Below are 19,606 nucleotides of genomic sequence, written 5' to 3'. Positions count from 1 at the left end.
TTCTATGAAGTAAGAGGCTGGGTCAGATGACCCATGAGATCCATGCCAGAACTCAAACATATTGATTCTGTACCCAAGAATGATGATTTTACTTGAACTACTGTGCAGTTTAAACCAACTGCTGTTAAACTGAAAATACTCATTTATTCTTCCATTTTCTGTAAAAATACTTTCACGGATACTAGAAAACTTATTGCCACTACTATTAATAGGTAATATTAAATCCCTGCTTGCCCTAGGATTCTTAGATAGCTCATTTATACTTTGTACTTTTCAGCACAAATTTTTAGTCAGCGAATAGGTTTGTGGTTGATTGGTTGTGATCGTGAGATATGATGCATGGGGAAGCCAACATACTGAGGATGCAGAAGAGAGAAATAGAAAGAGTTTCTGATGGTAATATTTAAACAGTAAAGCAAGACAAGTAACTGCCTTCCTCTGGACATTCTGTTATGGGAGGAAAATATATGTCGATTGTGTGCACACAGTTGCTTAGGTTTTCCCTTAACTGAAACTGATTGCACTTCTAACTAATTAAGGTTTAGTTACCTGCACTTTAGGATCAGATGAAGTTTAATAACTATGAAATCTAATATTGCTAATCAACACTGAGCCACCATGTTGTTTTAGACTTTTAGTATTTCCCTGTGATCAATGAGATGTTTGTACTATGTGCTTCAGTTTCATACACTCTTTTTTATTATTTTTTCTTTTTCACTTAGTACTGGTAATTATAATGAACAAAATTCTGCATTTAGAATTTAATAATATCCATTATTTTCTGTTGAGAGGCCTTCCTTGATATCATTTGTTATTTATTTCCAGTTCCCCTCAGGTTTATCTCTTTCACTGTCTGCCAATTATGACAAATGGTCAGTAATTCCCAGCTCGTTATTTGATGTGAGTATTTGCAAGAGTGAAATATTTCAAGAATATTACACTGCTAGATTATCAAATCAAAGTGTTAAAAGTACTTCAAACAAAACGCAAGCATAGTTTACTGACAACTTCCAAGTCCCTCTTTGAGTCCTAAAGGATAACATTAAGCCTATTTTTACATAAGGATAATAATATTTGATCTGATTCCCATCTAGTCTTTTGAGAATAATGTATTAGTCATCTGGGATATTTTTGAGAAACCAGGTGCATTGCTTAGCATATAAAAAGCAAAACAAAACAAAACTGACGACTGATTAACTTTGTCAAAATGTTAAAAGGAGCTTATATACTTTTTAGCTACCATCATGTTTTCACAGGAAAATTGAAAATATGTTTAGAAATGAATGCCTTAAAATTTACACAAACATTTGAAACCAACTCAAGAATATGAGAGTCCCTTGGAAACAGTTTCTAGGCCAACCTTCTCAATCTTCTGAACCATTCTATTGTAACTATGTCCAATGTACATCATCAGTTGGTTGAATATAGAACTGGTGATAAATAACTCCCTATTTATCAAGTATATTCATTCTGTTTTCTTGTACACATCTAATTGATGGAAAGTTCTCTCTGTTGGGCTGATACCTCTCTTGTGGATGTGTATTTGTGCTACCATTCAATCCAATTGATATTTCAGTGTTTTGTTTACAAAATGTCTTGAGTCTGTGAAATGCTTTATTGAATCAAAAATTATTACACCTATATTACATTTCAGTCATTTAAGAGCCTAATCAATTTTTCAGAAAGTATGAATATGGTTAGTCTGCCATTACTTGAGTTGAATGGATGCATGCTGTCTTCTGGTGATTGTCATTAATTTCTTCTGTACTCATAAATCATCTCTTTAACTTGTCTACCTAGTTTTTTGCTTGAGATCATTGTCAAATAAGTATATGTCAAGTTTACAGAATACCTTGGAATGTATAAAATAATTATCAAGTCCATAAATTTCATAAAAACCTGTGGGCTACAAAAGAAAAGAAAAATAAAATTCTCTACTGTTTACAAAGTGCATGACTTATAGCTTTATAAATAGCTTAGAGTAAGGATTTTTCAATTTTGTCAGATTTATTAAAATGAAGGGTATTTCTTTCATTAGTTGAACCATATTTCAGAAATAGTAAAAGTAAACTTAATATTTAAATATGTGTGTAGTATAGTAAACACATTATTGATATATGAATATAGATTACAATCAACTTCATAAAATGTATTCTCTCCAAATATTTGTATTGATTTTTTTTTGCCAATCTGCTATATCCAAAGACAGTGGTTAGAAGTGATAAAAGAATGTAAAACCAACATGATGTTGGTTGATATTGTCATTTACATGAAAGAATAAGATGAAAGGGAAACAAATATGCATGTCAGTTCATCACTCATTTGTCAATGGTGTGAAAGACTTCTTTACTTAATTGGGTAATAGTTTTCGAACACTGGAAGTATATTTCCTCAAATTTGTTGTGATAGTCAACAATATGATGTAGATAGTTTGATGTTTGTTCTGTTATTATTTATATTTTTCTCCATCATTTTTTTGAGGTTTTATTTATTTTTTAATTTTTATTTTTTTAATATTTTTATTGAGTTATAGTCATTTTACAATGTTGTGTCAAATTCCAGTGTAGAGCACAATTTTTCAGTTATACATGAACATATATATATTCATTGCATCATTTCTTAAGTCTTGAGTGCAAAAATGATTTTCACACAGGTAATACATCACCTGTGAGCAGTTAGTTTCATGCTCCCAGTATAACATTACTGAACACAGAATTGGGAAGAGATGTGCAGTAGTTTACCATTACATTATATTTCCATCATACTGATATGATAGTTGTAAATAACCTCCAAAATTATAAAATAATTAGATACCTATGAGTTTTGGGTAGTTATTATCTTTGTTTCAAATGAAGTTTACTTAATTATAAGTTCATAAAATTTAATTTTGAGTAACAGTTGTGTTTAACAATAAGCTTGTAATATTCCTGAAAACTTAACGAGTTTTTGCAATCCAATAAAAGCTAGCTCACACAACCCAGAAGGTGAGGCATGTTAAAACTATTCTAGATGTATAGTTCTTGAAATTTTTGTCTTTTCTCAAGGATGAGCAGATGCTATTGGTAAGCAGTATAATGTCCTGTTATGAATGTGAACTCTGGAGCTAAATGGTCTGCCTCTTACACTTAGTAGCTAAATGTCCAAGAGTATGTGTCTAAGAGTTTCTTAGTCTCTTTGTATTCCATTCTCTCCAGCTGCAAAATAAATATAATAGTACCAAAATAATAATAATAGTATTACTCATTTGATATATAAAATGAGTTGATACATGTAAAACCCTAAGGGCAAGTAGGAAACAATCAATACACATTAACTATATTATAATTGGATTTTAATAAAAGGTAGAATACAGTATGATCAGATTTACAACTCAGAAGATCACTCTCTGTATTGTATAGAGTACTCCGCTGTGTGGAAAAAGGCACTTAAATATTTATCGTGTCTCCTTAAGGAGGCACAAAGTGATGACTGACTCAGTTTGTGAGAATAGGGACAGACAAAACTGGACAGATTTTGAGAAACATTTAAAAGAAAGAGATGTCAAGGATAACTCCATTAGTTTTGAATTAGACAATTGGATGGATTTCCTCTACCCTGAGGAACAGAATAGTGAAAGAGAATCACTTTGGGGCCAGGTAGGAGATCAGTAGTTTGGTTTTAGAATTAAAACTCTGAAGTACAATTGAGAATTTCAGGAGATGTGGAGTAGGCTAATCAAAATACATGTGCAGAGTCCAGAGGAGAGATTAGGGATACACATTTTCAAGCTATTGGCATAAAGATGGAGTTGAAACCACATGGATGGATAATATCCTTCAGCAGATTGGAATATAATCATGTCTGAGGAACATGTCTGAGGAACATCTTAAAAAGTTGTGTGGAATAAGACGTGAGAGAAGAACAGTTATTCAAGGCAGAGCTTAGAATCCCCATTTCAGTAATATGAAAACTGAGACTCACATGTAGATTTTAAGTAAATTTGTCCCAAGTCATGATTAATAAGTAGCAAAGCTGAGTTTCAGCTCAGTTTCATCCTGCTCAAGGCTCTTGGTCTGTCCACCAAACCTTAACAGAGTCTCTTGCTGTTAACTTCAGCCTCTTGATTAGGTAAGATGTGTTTAGCACTCAGTAATTGGTAGATTCTCCCTCCATTCTCTTTCTGCACTGAAAGGTCTATCATGTACAACTGTATTCCTGGTGGTACAACAGAGGGGAGAGGGAGAAAGGTAGAGAGAATGAGAGAGAAAGACGGAGGAAAGACTTAAAAAGATCTTTTCTACTGAAGCAGTTTATTCATTATCTAGATCAGTAGTGTTCCTCAGAAAACCTCCAGAGCATTCGGAGGGAGTCTTGTTTACAGTGGCTCAGGGACGAAAGACTGCCTGTTTAGATGCAACAAGTGGTGCCAAGTGAGAAAGGAAACAGAACACATTTAGCCTCCAAATATTCAAATACAGTCTGACCTGACAATACATGTTTCAAAGGGAAACCCAAAAGGGCAGATGAGGTTAGAACCGCGTAACTGGGCTGGGCTGAGGGAGGTGTTCATTTACTCCTACGTATGCTGTGCACACAAGTCAGTAATCAGAACTGCACTTTAAAGGATGCCTAAACTCGAGTCAAAATTCAAAATAAAATTACAAAAAATAGTGCCTAAGGAGTCACCAAACATCCAATAATAGGTTGATAAAGTGTCTATTTTTCAAGTACTGTGTAGGAGGTGTGCATTACTAATCTCGTTAAAAAAATCTGAAAAGACAACTGTTAAAGCTGTGGTTCAAAATAGCTCACTCAGAGTGAATAAACAAAGATGAATATAAAATGTTCAATTTTATAAGTGCTGCACAATTTAAAAAACCATTAATTGCTCATTCTAACCCAAAGACCCCGACATAGTCCTTTTACAGTGGGGAAAAACCCCAACCACCCCAGGATACTTTGTATTCAACTCAAGAGACACTCATCTAATGATGTTACTGAAGTGGTGAAACACTGGCAGCATTTCCATTTGGTACATAGGTATATTTCAGACAATACTGAGAAGTTAGATTGAATAAAAACCAAATGAAGGATAAGTTTAACCCTGGAGCATGCATTATTCAGCATTTGTATAGAATTTGCCATTTCTGATTCAATAGATTTAGATCTCACAGTTAATACACTACTATTAGACCTGCTTTAAAAGAAGGAATATGTATGAGCCCATCTTTTAAATAAGGAAACTGAGGCAGAAGTTTAAAGTGGAAGTTTAAAATTGCCAGTAGAAGCTCTTTCCCATTAGTTGAGGGTCCATTCATTTGAAATGAATTACCTATTCTCAGTAGCCCTATCATGGCCCTGGCCAAGGTAATTTATTTCCAAGAAGGGAGTTTTTGCCTTTAAGAGGAAACATTTTTACTTACTGTATTGTAGAATTGTGTCTGTTACTAATATAATAAGAAATGTATATCCTGACTACACTAGCATTAAGCCAGATACTGTGTTCTGTTTTTCCTTGCCAGATGTTTTATAGCATGTAAGTGTGTTAAGGAAGATTGATAAACCTAATAAACTTATATATAAACCTATCAGTAAAGGATTATAGAAAGGAAATTCTACTTCAGTTTGGAATACTTGTACGTTTTGACCATAGGTTTTGCTTTACTTTAGCTTATTCCCATTTATAAGAGAACTGTTTTTATCCTATGTTTTGTAGCACTGTTGTTTATACTAAGAAAAAGAAATATATGCAAAGCTTTTAACCAGATTCTGTCACTAACTCAGCTCTAATGAAAATATTCTGTGTCTCAGACATTTTGCATCTTAAAATGGAAGTGTAATATGGTTGGTTAGGTGTCAATTGGTTTTATTTAATCTGATTTGATTCCTTGAGAAAAAAGATTGAATTTCTAGAAATTTAAATGTGTGTTATTAGAGAGGGAAAAAGAGGCTTAAATAATGTTCCTATGTAACTGTGTCACTAAATTTAGCTGCTGGAAATTGAAGACAAGGTCAATGAGGTGAATATATGGTAAAATAGTTATTTTCCTAATTACAAAAACGTATGCATTGCTATTATATATGTAATATGGTAAAGAACTGTGTAATGAACACATTCAAATCACTTAAATGTTGACACAGTAAAAATAACCTTCATGATTTTGATGACCGTCTTTCTATACCTCTTCCAATAACATACTTAAGTAAACTTAACACAAGTCATATAGCACAGATTGTCTTACTTCTATGAACAATTTTTGTACTTGTCAACATAAGCAATGATTTCTTTTGGGTGTTAATCTAGGTGCAGATTTGCTGGGTCAAAGGGTATTCATTTATTTAGCTTTAGTAAATACTGTCAAATGGGTTTTCAAAGTAGTTATAAAAAGTGAGTGATTGTTTCACCTTCTTACCAATCCTTGGTATTGGCAGGGGTTTATATTTTAGCCATTTTATTTTAAAATGTTATTATTATTATTATATTACTTTTCTTTATTACTAGTATAAAATTCTTCACTGTTATTTCAGTTTACTAAAATAGTTTAGGGTAAATATTTTCACTCTAGATATTATAATATATATATGCTTGACTTATTGTAATTCAATATAAATGATCAGTTTTACCAATTCCATTTACCTTCATGACATTTTGGTGTTATTTTCATGAATTTTAGTTATAAACATATTTACAAATCTATAGGACATGCTGACTTATTTTTTATATAGTCTTAATTTCTATTTTATACTGTTTCTCTTTGTTTCTTTCCACATTTGTGTCTTTTCTTCCAGTATCATTTTCCTTCTTACTAAATAATTAGCCTTTTTAAATACAGGTTTGGTAATAATTTCTCTCAGTTTTTTATTTATTTGAGCATATATTTAACTTGTCCTTACATTTCACAGGCACCACTGTAGTGTATAGGACTCTGAGGGGACATATATTTACATCTAGTACTTTAAAGATGCCACTATGTTGTCTCTGGGACTTATATTTCTATAGGATGTGAGCTGTCAATCAGATTGTTACTCTTTTGAAGGTTATGCTTGTTTTTCCTTTGGTTGCTTTTAAAATGTTCTATTTTTCTTTGGTTTTCAGCATTTTGACTACAATGTCCCTAAGTGTATTATTTGACTTGACATGGTTATTATATATCTTACTTGATATATGCAGAGATTTTTGGTTCTGTAATTTAATATTGTTTGTTAATATTTTTAAAAACTCACTGTTTCTTCAAATATTTCTCCTGTCCAATTATCTTTCTTTTCTCGTGGAACTCCAGTAGTTTAGTTCTTCTATATTTGTCAGTCTCTTACATTCTTCTATATTTTCCCTTTTTCTCTCTGTGTGTCACTTTGAATATTTTCTTTTGACCTTTCTCCCAGTTCACTAATTCTCATTTTTCTTATGTCCATTTTCTGTTAAAATAGCCTACTCATTTAAAAATTTCACATTTTATACTTTCATTTCTGTAATTTTTATTATATTTTATATATTCCATTTTTCTTATAAACATCTTGGTATTTTACTCTGTTTTATCCAATTTTCCTGAATTTTCTTGAACAAATTAATCATAATTATATCCTTGTCTATTAGATATGGATCATCTGTAGATCTGTTCTATTTTTTTTAAATTATTCTGTACTTTCTTTTGACAGGAATATAAAAAATTATTAAAATTGAATTCCAGATGTTGCATATTAAAAACAGGCAGAGGCTTCACATGAAATGACATTACTGGAGGGAGTTTCACAGTTTCATTTTCCAAACAGAATGAAAGACTGACCATCTCACCTAAACAGGGATTAAGCCCAGTTATGGCTAGGTTGCTGTTTTGGTCATAGTAAATCTGTCTCTCTTTGTCCCAGTTTCTAGGTTATAGCTCTCCTGGACCTTCAAGTCACAGCATATTGTGATTTTGAGGCCATTCCTCAGTGGTTTTTTGCTTCTTAACACCGAAGACTGCTGCCAATGAAGCGCAGGATTGTAGAGGGTTGTGGTTGAGGGGTTTAGCCTCTTGTTTCCACAACTTCATAATTCAGCAAATGCCTTGTGGGGAAAACTGGCCATGTGTTTGATGCCCTCACATCTTCAGTCTCTCATTCTCAGAGCACCTCTCTGCTCTGGCAAAGCCTGGATTCTATTCACTTGCTGCAGCCAAAATTAGCAAAAGCTCCAGGGATTATGCCCTCTAGATAGTCAGTATACTGTTTCTGCAGAGTAATTATTGCGGCATAAAAAATTACCACAAATTTAGCAGCTTAAACCAACATGCATTTATTATCTCATAATTTCTATGAGTCAGGAGTTTGGGTCCAGCTTAACTTGGTCCTCTGCCTGGGATTCTACAAGGCTACAGTCTTGCTGTTGGTCAGGCTATATTCCATTCTTGAGCTCAGAGTCCTCTTGCAAACTGAGCTGATTGTTGGGAAAATTCAGTGCACTCTAATTAGTAGTACCTGATGACAAGCAGCTTCTGCCTGCAGCTTCTTTGGGTAGTTTTATAGCAGAATGCCTCCAGCAAAACACTTCTCCAAGAACAGCTTTTCCCGCACCGCAGAAGGAGAATATTTGCTAAGGTCCAGAGGGCAGACTTCCAACAGGTCCCTCCCGTGATTATCACAGTGACTCCTCTGCCATCTAGACACCACAGCCATGCCCTCTCTGACAAGTTCTGGAACTCACTTATGGGTGTGGGGCCTCTTTGGGCACAGTATCATAGCCCTAAGAGTAGTGGCCAATCCTTGTATCTGCCATTTCTTCATTCTCAAGAGTTTTCTGTACTTTTTAGGAGCCAATTCTCTTGCTTCAGTGCCCTGTTATAGTTAATAATTATTTCTATTAAAATTTCTGTGTTCAAGTAATTATGTGCTTTCTATCTCTTACTTGGATTCTGACTGATACATTCTGTATTTGTTTTTAGTGACTGTTCTTTTGTCACTAATTATTAACATGTAATTGTGATAGTTGTTCCTTGTAATGAAGAGTTAAAGCAAATCTACAATTTCCATAATACACATAAAAGAGTAATGTAAAACATTTGAACTAATAAAAGAAAGAAACTGAGAACTAGAGATGGAATCTGAGAGAAAAGGGGTGATTTCTAAAAAATATAAAACAAAGAGTAGAAGGGACAGCAAGATAATTTATAAGGGAAAATAATGATAAAAGATAAAATTAAATCAAGGAGAGATGACTAGACTGTAACTAAATTTCTGTTTTCAGCATGGTGATTAGGATAAACTAACAAATAGGCAAATAAAACCCAAACTCTTCAAATGAACTATGTTACATACTAGACCAAAAGAAAAAAAAAACATACTTTAAAAATAGTCATGGCCAAAAATGTAAGGAAATCAACAGGTTCAAATAAAACAAACCAGTCTACCTTGTGGGTTAGCAAGTGTCAAAGGTTTTTTGTTTTTGTTTTTGTTTTGTTTTTTTATCCCAAGGGCTTCTGCCATACCCCAAGTAACTTGAACTGAGATTAAGATTTAAGTTTTTTTTCTTTTTCATGGAATACAAAGTTTTGACGCTGTGATTCAAAGACAGGATTTATACAGTTGGCAGCCCCAAGTAAAACTGAACACGCCTGTAGACTACAACCCAGCAATTCTATGCGTAGATATTTACCTTAGAGAATCTTTTGCACATTTGCTCCAGGAAACCCTTACAAAAATATATATGGCAGCAAATTCATAAGGGTGAAAATTAAAATGCCTCATTCATCAATAGATGAATAGGTCAGTAAATTGTGGTATATTCTTGTAAGGAAATACTGTTCAGCCATGACTAAATGTATTAGAGCTATATACAACTGCAACAATAAATAAGATGAACAGATTTTTATCTTATTTAACAAAAAAGTACAAAAATTTAGAAACAACAGCAGCATTATATAAAAATAAGAGCATATTATTGAAGCAGACCATTTATTTTGGTCAGTAGCTTGAACTATTATTTCTCTAAATCAATTTGATATGACTCAAAGGCTATTCATATTTCCTCTTATCTTCATAGTTTTCTTAACTTGAGTTTGTCCTATATGAGAGTAGAGTGGAGAAGTATATATATTGATGCCTTGATTCACATAATAATAGTTAACTATCTGAAATATGTGTTAAAAGAGATATTCCTAATTGTAGAAATTGTTAATGTAGCTTGACCTCTTCAAGAAAGTATAATAGAGGAATAATAACTAAGCTACTAATAGCATGTCATTAGAACAATCTTTCTTTCATTGGAAAATACTCCTCTGATTTGTAGAATTCTAAGACAGTGCAATCATTTTCATCCTTTAAAATACTTGAGACTGTCTAAATACCATTATGTTACATAAGAGTTAACAAGTCTTTTAAAAATGACATTTGAAAACAGTCCTTACCATTGTCCTTCAAATCACTTGTGTTCAATGAAATGTTCTATAATTAACATAGTAGATATGAGTATGAGTTGTGTATGTGGATGTGCATGCACATGTTTGTATTTAGGAAGAGACTGAAAAACAAGAAAAATAAGAACATGAAAATAATGGCTGAGATGTTCTAAAAATAAGATTTGTAAAGTATGGTGAATATAATGGTTAGGTAACTTAAGGAATTTGACCTTGAATTAATAAATCATGTTTTACTTAATAGTGGACAAAACTAATTTCATTTTCACAGATTGTTAGTTGAAAAAAGAAAAAGATATCATAATATAAATACAGTCACGATTAAATTTTTATAGACTATCTGTTGACTTTTGAGCTTAGGTTTTTGGGATGATTGCCTCAAACTGTTTACTATTTGTAATATTTAAAAATTTTCAACATTTTTTTTCTAATTATTCACTTCATTTGATTGCCATATGAACCATGTATTAGGCAGGGATTATTAATAATTTTATTAATGTGAAAGACAGACAGACAGAGACAGAGACTCAGAAAAGTGTCCTTAGGAAAAGTATATTTTGTCCAAGCCCAGATTTTAGGTGGCAAGACAGAAACACCAGCCAAGAATTTTTGGCTTCTAGTCCTTCATCACTTTGTCTAAACAGTGGAATGGCATGATAAATTTTTCAACACTAATCTGGAAACAGTGTTTTCAGGTAGAATTGGAGGGGAAAGACTGGGGAAAAAATGAGAGAAAGAGAGCGAGACCATTGTAGTGTTGTTAAAGAATTCTAGATGAAGCTAACAAAGGCCTGAATTTAAATGGTAGCTGTGGAAATGGATCCTGCCTCCAGCTTCTTAACTGTGTCCTATGTCCTTTTACAGATTTTCTGTGAGAACTAGTTTGATTGAGAGTCTTTACAATCCTTTTAAAGGTCTCTCTGGTGTTTTTTACAATGAGCTGAATGCTTTTAGATAATCTCTCTGATTTATCTAAGCTTAGTAAAATGTTCAATAAAAGTGGACTATTTGAATTCAGTGAAAGAGCACAGACTGCTGTTAGATTTTTGGAATGTTTTCTAATTTCTACATATAAAAGGATAACAAATTAAACATTCAAGGAAAAGAATATGCTCTATGGGTTTCATCCCTATGAAAAACACTGAAGTTTGAGGTTTGGCCAAAAAGCTTTTGTGTATTTGCCATCTTCCTTGTCTCAACTCCACATTTCTTCCTGTTGCCTTGGTTTATTTATACTTGGACAAGCGGGCTGTAGTTAGGTGAATATTTCCTTGTGGATTACAGTGTTCCTTTGTGCACGGTAGCGAGGAAAGGCACTAATCAAGAACTCACAAGACCTGCGCCTTAGGCCAGGCTCTGTCACTTCCTTAAGTTATATAGTTAAATGGCTTAGGTTAAATAGTTCATCCTTAGTATAATAAAAAAACGTTTTGTCCAGAAAAAGGAGAACATTCAATGTAATTATTAAAAAATTATCTGTCCTTATTGTCTAGTTTCCTCAAAATAGAGATTCTAAATTCTTTTATTCATTTTCTTTTCCTTACAGGTATAAATATATCATCAAGCAAGTAAAAAATGAAATAAATATTTAAGTCCTGTTTAAATTATTAGTCAGGGGTTACTATATCTTATCATTTATTTGTATGTTAAAGAATATATGACCTGATTTGATGGATGGCGTGAGGCTACAACAGTTGATTTAAGGCTAACTGATTAGCAGAGAAGGCTAGTATATATTAAAAAAATAGATAATCATATATTGGTGTGGCAGATTCTTAGATTGACTCACTAAATACCATTTTCAGTCCCCTTCAATATGCTTTTCTCTTCTGTAGAGACTGGGAAGCTAATAGATTGCACCTTCTGGATTGCTTTGCAGCTAGATTTCTGCATGTAATCTAGGATCTTTTCAGCAGACAAAGCCATGAGAGACTTGGAAGCCAGAGGTGAGCAATGTGAGGTGGCAGTTCCATTTAATTTATTGTTCAGGGCTCTCCAGAGAAACAGAACCAAGAGCCAACAGTACTTCATATATAAATTGGCTCACACAATTGTGGGGGCTGGAAAGTCCAAAATCCATAGGGCAGGTCAGCAGATTGGAAATCATGTAAGAATTGCTGTTGCATTCTTGAGTCCAAAATCTGCAAAGCAGGTCAACAATTTGGACGCTCAGGCAGAATTTCTGTATTACAGTCCTGAGACAAAGTTTCTTCTTTGGGAAGCCTGTCTTTGCTCTTATAGTCTTTAGCTGATTTAATGAGATACATCCACATATTATGGATTGTAATCTGCTTGACTCAAAGTCAACTAATTGTAAATATTAACTGCTTCAAAAAAAAATCTTCAGTACAGTAAGCCTGGAGCAAGAGAATCCTTCAAGACACTGATATGTTGAAATTAGCAGCTGTGTGTATGCTGTACTTTGCACAACTCTAAGGGGAGCTATTTACATGAGTGTCTAAATGAATGACATCCTTTGTATAGTCCTCAACATGTGACAGTCCTGAGTAATATGTACAAGACACATCTCTACTTTCACAATTTATTTTTATTGAAGTATAGTCAATTTACAATGTTATGTTAATTTCTGGTGTACAGCATAGTGATTCAGATATATATATATATATATATTTCTATATATTCCTTTTCATATTCTTTTTCATTATAGGCTATTATAAGATATTGATAATAGTTCCCTGTGCTATACAGTAGGACCTTGTTGTTTATTTATTTTATATATCTCTGACAATTTAAATGATCTTGATTATGCCATTGATACTACAAATAAATATTCTTTGAAAAAAATCTTCAAAGCAACATCCAGACTAGTGTTTGATCAAACTTCTGGGCACTTTAAGCCTAGTCAAGTTGGCACATAAGTGGACATACCTGAGATCAAATTTGGGGCAGCTTTTGTTAGCATTTCTACTGTTCAAGCTTAGTGGTATAGAGGCTGAACAATGGCCACAGGACTAATGTTTTTCATACTCTCAGTATGTAGAAACCAAGTTGATTTTTCTGGGCAACTAAGACAATTTTTTAAGACTTCTTAATAACATCTGGCTTGTTTAAACAAAGTCAAAAGTACATACTATTGTGTGCAACTAAGAACCCTTAACAAAAATAGAAGTGCTTCCAAATGCCAGAACCTCAAAGATCTGAAACCTAAAATTGGTTTCCTGACCTAGATTGAGTTTGAAACAGTAAAGATTCAGTTAGTATTAGATTTGAGATACTGGTAGTCCATGATAGGCAAGGTCACAGAGTTACTTAAATTATCCCCTTCATCACTTTGAATAAGTTTCCTCATAAAGTTAAGGCTTTAGAAGACTGAACGGATATTATAACATCATTTTAAAAGGCTGGAAGAATACAAATATTGTGAGATGAGTTGGCTGTTTCTAAGTGCAGTAGGGAACTTAGTGGAAAAAATGACATGATTAAGGTTTTAAATGTTTGTTTAAATAACTGTCAGATAGTTTCCTCAGGATTAAACCAAAACAAGGAAGCAAAGAGAAATAAATCTCTTATTTCCCAAAATTGCAACACTGCTATCACCAGAAATAAGATGCAAATTTTGATTTTGAGATTGCTAAATTATGGTTGTTAGTTGGTTGAGTTCACAGTCTTGTGAAAGTTAGAGCATCAGTTGAGAAAAACTGCAAACATCTATTGAGTATAAGTTTGAATGGATTCTGAGGCAAAAGAGGGAGAAGTATAATCATTGATGAATTTATTTATATAAGGAACTTACCAAGGACTCTGGACTCAGTGTGCCGAAAAGAACAGCTGAGGGATAATGTTTGCTTAGTTAGTTGACCTATATTAGGCCCCAGAAGAGACTTGTACTAAATTAAATTTAAATAACAGTTTCCTTGTAGTAGAATGCAGAAAAAGGAATACAATAATGTAGACATAGGAATTTATTATGTACATCTCGCTCATCTACCCTCAAATACAGTCCTCAGGACCATCCCAGAGGACATTCTTCTCCAAGGCACTTGGGAGAACACCAGCATCTTTAAAGAGTACTATACAGTTGTCCTTTGTAGACTGAGATGAGGGGGAAGATGCTGCCATTGAAGTGGGTTTTCTTATTTCATAGTGGAAGAGACTAAATATCAGTATTCTCCTGCCAAACAAGATGGCCTGATTATAATGATGGGCAGCAGAGAAAGCATGGTAATCAAAATATTTTGGTCCACCTAGATCTTTGTTGACCTCTAACTTATTATGGAGTCTTTGGTACCAAAATAAAAAGACAAGCTTCTGAGGTTCTACTTGATTTCTAAAAATGACTCTCTCTTAAAAAAATAATAACAAAGAAGGGAAAGAAAAGGAAACACTACTTTAGGTCTAGCAAAAAACAGAGGCCTGAACTGAGCTCCAAAGTAGTCAAATTTACCACCTACTCAATTGTCAGACCTGAGTAAGTTTAGAGAAACAGCACTATTGGACAGAATGCAAAGCCACATCTGTTTGAGGAAGATATTTGAAACAACACAATTATACAAAATAAGATTTCTTTCTAGCCTTCCTTAAAATAACCTATGATCGTTTGCCAAAATAATTGTGCAGTGGGAAAGGGATATAACTAGAATTCTTTTGATAATTGGACAATGGACAGTGAGTTACTGTGAATTTCAAGAGAGTCATTTTTCCTTTGTTCAGGGAAAGCTAATGAGAGTAAGGTAACAAATGAAGTTCAGTCTTGACTGAAAAGATGCAGGAATCTTGATCTATCTTTCATAATTCAGGGTACCTGCTTGCCTGTATGAGAGACAGTTTGGTCTTAGAGAATGATGGTAGATTATTGTAAAACTATGTATTTAGTATCTTATGTGCTATATGATTCTTTAATGAAACAAATAAGTATCACCATGGCACCATGGCACTTGATATACAGTTATTGATTTGGCCAACTTTCTACTCCAGTAAGTGGAGAACACTAGAAAGAATTTATTTCACTTGGCCAGAAAAATACAAAGCCTTCAGTGTCTAACTTTAGATATATGTTATTTCCTTACCTCTGGGCCATAATTTCATCTGCAGAGAACTTCATCATTTCAACATCCCTCAGAACATCAAACCAGTCCTTTTCATTAATGGCACATGTGAATAGAGTCTAGGGAGCAAGAAATAGCAGGCACCTGGGTGATGTGATAAAACATCTACATGCAGGAGGGTAGGAGGTAAACGCTAAGGAAATTCAGTCTCAAAAGTATAACAAATTTTCCAAGGATACAATAGTCTGGAGTATACTGGAATTTTGTTTTCAAAGTAAGATGTATTTTTCTCTGTCTAGTATTAGAAAGTAATTTAATTTGAATTCTGGAGGCAACATATATGACATTTGGTTGATGTGTATTCTCAATCTATTTGTTGGATAATTAGGCTGTAAGTTTTTAATTAGGCCTAAAACAAAAGAAGACTTTCTAGCTTATTCAGGTTGCAGTGTAAGCAATTTTGCCACTTAGCCCTTACGACTCAACAGTTCTAATGCTGTTTGCTGTGTCTGTTACAAATTGGGATGCTGAAATGAAGCAGTAACAAGCCCCAATAATAGAATCATAGTACCAGCCCCTAGATTTTGAATCAAAGCTGTGGTAAGTATCACACTATTTTGAGAAATAGCTCTTGCCTCTGTTGAATACTCCAAGGCCATTCATAAAAAGCCAAGTTATCATGTGATCTGAGTTTCCCATTATGATGTGTGTTATTTAATCCACAAAATCAGAATTTTGGGCAAACCTAGAAGTGGCATATATGAGATCAAACTCAAGAAGGTTCTGAAGGTATTAAAAAGGCCAATGAACATGTGATCGCTTTCTCCATGTGCCAATGCTTGCTGTATTGTCATTTCTTCCTCAGCCTCAACCTTCAGAGAGTTCCCTACGTCTAATCACTGAAGATGACAGACATGAAACCTAGCTGTAGATAGCTCTGGCACTGATGCAGAGCAGAATCCTCTAGAAATACAATTCACCATTAGCTCTGAAGGACAGTGCAGTAAAGAAATCCTCCCAGTGGGCAGCACTTTGACCGGTACAGATGATTTTTCCACTTTGATTGGAAGAAGTGATGAGCAGGGTATGCCTATATTTAAATTTATGAGCTGTAGCTAGTTTTTGGCCAGATGATCAAGGATTTGGAAGGACATATTTGGAAGATTAATGACAAGGTTTGAGGGAAAATTATGTAAATGGGTCCTAAATTTAAAATATCTGTACCCCATGTGAATGATCAGCAGATGGCCCTGTCTGCAGAGGAATTCAGCTGAAGGATTCACTTTTGTGCCGGGCAATAACTTTTTGCCCTATCTCAGTTCTTATTCTGTGTGGTCATGAACAAATTGCCGTGATGATCAGGGCAAAATATACAGAACATACAACTCCCCCTCCTCATGGATGTCCTTTATATTGCTATTCTTAAGTAAGACATAGACAGAACTCCTGAAATAAATTACAATTTAGAGGGACCAACCAAGAACTTGGGAAGTCAGGTATGTTGGATCCTCCTGTTTTGAAAAGGTAATAATTTCTCCCCATTGGAATCAGAATTGACTCCGTCTGGATTTGATTTATTTCCTTTCTTCCTTACCTGTTTCTGCCAGCAATACTGCTCATGAACTTAGTGATTTTCTTATTCTCTGTTACCAAAAACAAAACAAACAAACCAACAAACAAAACAAAGCAAAATATGAATTCCAACCAAAGAATTCATTTTACTATAAAATAAGCAAGAAATTGTCTTTAGTTTTTACAGAATTCATTTTTTTTAGTTAAAAAATGTATTCTATCATCAAGTAGCCAGTTGCTTTACATGAAATAAAATGTTTATTTAAGAACATATAAGGATCCCAGTGGGAAACAACGCATTAAAGTGTTTTGTGCTGTTTTTAAAGTACAGAATAGGTTCTTAATCAGCAAACAATATATGGGTGATGTTTTCCCCATAACCAGAATGCATGGGTCTAGAAATTAAGGGGTTAAAGAGAAAGTGATGCTTTCACTATAGCACTAAAGTGATCCACTCTTCAGACTTTTGCTTTGTGACCTTACACAGTGCTGATTTAGAAGTCTTATAAACAAGGAATCCATACTTCCAACGTTGAATAAGTAGTTGAGAAAATCAACCAGCCATTTGAGGCTTTTCACACCACTGGATGCCTGGACCAACAGGTAGAAAATCTTGTCTTAATTAGTAAGTGATGCTGCCTGAGAGCAAACAAAATATGAATGGACAGAAGTGGAAAGAAGTTATAAACACAAACCACAGCCATGTAAACAATTCCAAAAATTAAAGCTGTAATAGATACTCATAATTTCTTCTTTACTCAGTTATCTATATGCTTGTGTACAAACTTTTTTCCAAATCTATTTTCTTATCATTTTAGATAAATTATGTGAACAATAGTTAAAATATAATTTAGTACATAAACTAGAGAATATCAAGCCAAGATTGTGACTGAACTGTGGACAGAGAAAAATATCACCTAGCAATGGATGTCATAAGTGGTGAGGTCATGGATCTACTGTTTTGACGAGAGGTGAACACATTTCATTTCTATGAATAGTTATAGTCTGTTAGGCAGGATCATAGGTTTTTGCTAGAGTTGTTTTGCTTTTGACTATAGGAGTATGAGTGGGTTTGAGAGTGAGTAACTGAAGATTTGTTTTGTGGTAGATACTGCATATTGGCAGGGGATTTTCTATTACAATTACTATTGCATTACTTAATGTCTATGTTGCTCCTGGTTGTGTAGCCTCCAGACTCATTTATCTGGCCATTTCAGAAACTCAGCAAATTTCCTAATCCTCTGTAGTAAATCCCATTCTGCGAGAGTAAATTCTAAGGACTGAAAGTTAGAAAGAAGACTGGTTAATTGGCTGATTTATTCATTCATAGAACAAATATTCATTATCTACAGTGAGGTTGTTGAGTGGAAAATTTTTTCTTTCTCCAGAAATGGAAGAAAGGATTCAAATTTGGGAGAGCAGACGGTGAAGAGTACTCTCTAATGACGGAAAGATAATGTCCTAAAATTTTGCTTTCAAACCATCATGCCACCATTCCTAAATCCTTGCATCCTCCTTTCCCTGTGTCTATCTAAACAAGAAGAATAAGGGAATTTATACAGATTAGAAGATAGTATCAGGATTCTGAGTTATTGAACTGGAGTCAGTGCTAATAATTTGGAGGAGGGGTAGAGATGCTTGCCTCTCTACCAAAAAACAGTGAGGGATATGCAGGATAACCATTTATAAAGGTTATATATTCATGCATGGTGGTGAAATTGTCATCTCAGGACCTAGGTGTACATGCAACAGACTTGCTGAAATGGTCTGATCCTAGTCAAGGCTGGAAGGAAGAACTGGAAAACAGGAGAGAGAAGAAGTAGGAAAGAGAAAGATCAGAAGAGGAGCAATCAGCCCTTTTCCAGTTTTGCGCTGTCATTTGGCATGACAGCAGTGAATATGTTTCCCTCTGGAAAGTCTTGGACTAGGCTGCCCATACCCTACAGAGGAGATTTAGTACTGGGTCAGAAAGAAAGGTGCAAGAGATCAAGTCAAAAAAAGAAAGCTCACCTGTCAAGGAGCTGTGCTGTGGGGAAGACCCCATAGATCCCCTAAAGGAGGTTGTCATCAGCAAGACAGTGGTAGCTGAGGAGCAACAGGAGTCAACAGAGGATTACAGTCCTAATTGGTGATTAACTAGGGATTTGGCATCTTCCTCTCACCCTTCTGAACAGATCCAAACCACAAAGGAACTAGAACCTCTCCTGGAACTAGGAGAGGACGAGAGTGAAAGAGCAGATCAAGCTCTATAATCCGTCTGAGTTCCCTTGAGCCAATACCTAGCACAGAGATAGGGGTGCACATGGCTATTAACTCACATATGAGTTTGAAGAATTGTACTGGACTAGATAGGTTTTTTTAAAAAATAAAAATGACAAGGAAAATATGGATGTCTGAGATGTTGTTAAGAGATGGGAAAGGAACATGTGACGTAGCATGATTGGAAGTCAATAATTAGAGGGAAAAAGTTTTATGTTTATACTGCCTCCAAGTTTACACTGACGACCCAGTGACATTTACCAAATGGTGAAATGTATATATATTTTATATGTATATATATTTATATTCCATATATATATGGAATAACCCAAGTGATTTGAGGTACAAAATAAGGAATTGGTTTTGCTGGGCGAGCCCAGGGAAGTTTTCAGCAAAGTT

The sequence above is a fragment of the Camelus dromedarius genome, chromosome 6, assembly GCF_036321535.1.
Source record: "Camelus dromedarius isolate mCamDro1 chromosome 6, mCamDro1.pat, whole genome shotgun sequence".
Classification (NCBI taxonomy): Eukaryota; Metazoa; Chordata; class Mammalia; order Artiodactyla; family Camelidae; genus Camelus; species Camelus dromedarius.
Note: the sequence above shows the minus strand (reverse complement) of the source record.